The following is a 4,091-nucleotide window of genomic DNA, read 5'->3' as shown; positions in this document are numbered from 1 at the left end:
TCTTAAGAAAGTTTAATTTATGAAAATGCATACATTTGCATGATAAACTGTCTTGCTTTGAAGTTCATTCAAGTGGTGGATTTCCCTGGTACATATGTTTGCATTTGTTTTTAATACTTTGCTTCTTTTTCAGCCTATGAGAAATGTGTCACTGTGCAAAGCTTGGTGTCATTGCAATGACACTCATTTCTTTCTCCTTCCTTCCTTTCCTACTTGAATGCCCCTGATCATTCCCTCTCATTCCTTCCAGCCAATGAACATGATTTGCCAGGAAAGCAAAAGTAAAAGAATAGCCAAAAGTCCAAGGTTTAGTTAAGAAAACAAAAAGAACCTTTATTATTCTGATATTTTTAACAGAGTAAAGGGCTCATGAAAACTCAGTAAGCATCTGTTGATGGATTTGGTCCAATGTCTACCTAGAGAGAGGAACACAGTCGTTCACTGTACCCTGGATACAAATCAAACACTGTATGATTGACTGGGAACGGGTTTAGGGGTAAAGGGGCATCATATGATCTCTCAGAGAAAACACCATGTGGGTAAAGAGATTTACAGTGTTTAAGTAGCTTAACTAAATAAAAGTTAAGAAAAGTTTGAGTGTCGTTAGTGGAGAGAAGAGGAACCTGTAGGAGAGAAGACTTCCAGGGTTGCTGGGACATTCCCCTGGTTCCCCAATCTACCCACATCTCCAACTGGTTTCTTCTGGATTTTGCTCCAGGTCCCAGCTATATTCCTGGACCCAGGCATCACTAGGATTGGCACAGATATGCCGGCCCTTTTTTTGTGACAAAGCTGTGGGAGGGCAGACATATTATACAGAGAATGAATAAGGACATTTTTGACTACGTGTGCCCCTTCATCTTCATCTCTGTGGGCAGCTCAGGGCTAGCCCACTTCATCAGGAATCATCCCCCAAATCTCAGGTGCCCTCAGTCCTTCCTCGAGTGATTTATGGGTTCACTCCTTTCTGCTGTCTCTTTCTCTCCTCTCTTCCCTCCACTTATGGGCGGGTCCTGCCTTACTCCCTGCAGCTCCCCTGCCATGTCAGGAAACAGCCCAGCAGTCTTTCTCCTGCATGCACAACAGGCCCCCAGAGGGCTGAGCCTTCCCAGGACTGCTCCTTGTCCCCCAGCTGCTACACTTGTAAACTGCTCCTGGATCCGACTCCTGCAGGCAGCCCCCCGCCCTCACATGTCCTGTGTCTCTCCAGGGGTGGGCAGGAGGACTGACACTTACACAACAGCATGTGTGAAGCACGGGCCAATGGTCTTGTAGTAGGCAACCACAAGACGGTGCAGGATCTGCTTGGAGACGTAGAAGAAGCAGCAGGTGGCCAGGGTGTGAATCTTTATCTTGAAAACAAGGAAAATAGGAAAGCTCAGCAGACAGTCAGGAAAAAGGAAAGAGAGGCAAGAGCTCAGAGCTGAGGCTCGGAGGGAAAGAAAACTGGACATAATTTGGCTTTTTGTTTGTTTCTCATTGATTTTCCTAGTCTTGTCTTTGCTGTCTCTTCATTTTGGTCTTTGTGTTACTCTGCAGGGAACCACGCTCTCCAGACAATCTGCTCCCCTCTCCTGACTCTCCTTGGGGAATTCTTTTTTTTAATCTCTTAAATCATAAAATATCTGAGAAAAGTAGAGACATCTCTTATGTTACCCAAGGGGATGAACCCTTAGGGACAGCTGAAGTTATTCTGAAACTTACCAGTACTAATGGGAACTAAATAGACCTAGATTCTATCTCATGCTAATAACTCAATGATCTCATCATCTAAAAAGAAGTATGAAACCTCTCCAAACTCCCATCCTGCAGCCCAGATCAACAGACTGTGTTTAAACCCTCTTGAAGAAAACAACCGTGTCATTTTGAAACCCCCTTTGTGATTCTCTAATTTTACATAGGGATTCTCAGGCCACAGCACTTGGAAGATGTGGTCTGACTTCTGGCCAGGGAGCAATTGTTAAAGGAAAATGGACAACAGATTCACCTTGTGCACAGGAGCAGAGGATCATGGTGCAGAGGAGGACAAAGTGGGCCACCGTGGGGCCCTTCATGATGCTGGACAGGCAGAGGAGTGTGGACAGAGCCAAGGTGGGCCTTGGGAACTCAACACTACTGGCCTCCTTCTGGTCTATAAACTATCTCCCCTCTTTTTTATAGGCAGCCCCAGACCATGAGAACATAGAAATTGGAGGTGCCTAAGCAAGAAATTTTAAATATAGTTGTGTCATGTGATTTGTACAGCCCAGGGTTGTCTATGGTTACTGGAAAGGTTTAGGGTACACACAAGAGTAGTTCAGTTGCTAATCTGATTGGGGTGCTTATGAGGAAGTTGTGTCTCAAGATGGGTGACCAGGAGCTGGCATCACCCAGGAATCATGCTTAGCTGTTTCCTCTTCGCGTGACAGATATCTCTCCTAAGTGAGCGGTGACAGCCTCCTTCAACAGAGCAGAATGATCTGATGAATTTCCAAAATTGTTTTTAATTTTAATACAGTTGAATGCATCAATCTTTTATTTATGGTAAGGGCTTTTATGATCTGATGAGAAATCTTCTCCTATCCCAAGGCAATAAAAATATCCTTCTATGTTAACTTCTGAAAGCTTTATTGTTTTAGCATTGATATTTAAATTTATAATCTATCTGGAGTTGATTTTGATGTTTGGCATGAAGAAGAGTTCAAGACTTGTTTTTTACCATGTGGATATCCAGTGGGCCTAGCACCTTTTATTGGAAAGACCATTGTATCGGTCAGAGTTCTCCAGAGAAACAGAACCAATCGGATGTGTGTGTATGTACACATATTCATATGATAAGGAACTGCGGAATGGACTCATGTGATTATGGAGGAGGAAAAGTCCCATGATCTGCAGAGTGAGTCAGCAAGCTGGAGACCCAGGAGAGCTGATGGTTTAGTCTGAGTTCAAGTTCGAAGGCCTGAGCATGGACAAGCTTGAGACCCAGGAAGAGCTGATGTTCAGTTTGAATTCAAACCAGGCTCCAAGTTTGAAGGCAGTCAGGCAGAAGGAATTCCCTCTGACAGTCAGGAGGGTCAGCCTTTTGTTCTATTCAGGCCTTCAACTGATTGAATGAGGCCCACCTACATGAGGGAGAGCAATCTGCTTTGCTCAGTTTACCAATTAAAATGTTAATCTCATCCAAAAATGCCCGCACAGAAACACCTAGAATAATGTTTGATCAAATATCTGGGCACCCCATGGCCCAGTCAAGTTGACAAACATGAAATTAATAATCACAACCATCATTTCCCCATGTTTCTGCAGTGCCACTTGGGTCCACATATGTGTGGTCTGTTTTTGGACTCTCTATTCTGTTCCACTGGTTTATTTCCTTATCCTTGTTCCAATACCCTATTAGGTCAATTGCTGTAGCCTTATTAGAAATCTTGAGAGCTTGTAGAACACATCTTTTTTGTTTTTCTCTGATTCTTGGATATACCTAGCCTTTTGCATTTCTGCATAAATTTTAGAAACAGTTCAAAATATTTTCTAATTTCCATTGTGATATCTTCTTTGACCCATGTATTTTTTCTTAATTTCTAAAGATATGGAGATTTTCTACTTATTTTTTTCTTACTGATTTCCAGCTTAATTTCATTGTATTAAGAGAACATATTCAGATTATTTCAATCATTTGAGGCTTGCTTTATGGCTCATGATGTGGTCAAACTTAGTAAATATTTATGCACCTTTATAAAGGTGCTAGATATGTGCTACATATGTGCTAGATAGGCTTATTTATTAAAATGTGTTAATTATGGTGTTCAAATCTTCTATGTCCTTACTGATTTAGGGTGTGCTTATTTTGTCAGTTACTGAGAGAAATTTTACACTATGATTGTGCATTTTTCTAGTTCCTTTATCTCTGCCAATTTGCCTTACATATTTCGAGGCTTTGTTATTAGAAGCAAACAAATTTAGGATTGTTACAAATTTCTGGAGGAAAGAGCCTCTTGTTATTATGTACTTCCTCTCTATCTTTGGTAATACTTTTTTGCCTTAACATTTTTCTGTTTGGTATTGATATAGCTATATAAGTTTTTTTCTTTTTCTTTTTTGGTTAGTGTTAG

This window comes from Galeopterus variegatus, unplaced genomic scaffold, assembly GCF_000696425.1.
Source record: "Galeopterus variegatus unplaced genomic scaffold, G_variegatus-3.0.2 Scaffold372, whole genome shotgun sequence".
Taxonomy (NCBI): domain Eukaryota; kingdom Metazoa; phylum Chordata; class Mammalia; order Dermoptera; family Cynocephalidae; genus Galeopterus; species Galeopterus variegatus.
The sequence above is the reverse complement of the archived record's forward strand: the minus strand, read 5'-3'. Positions refer to the sequence as shown.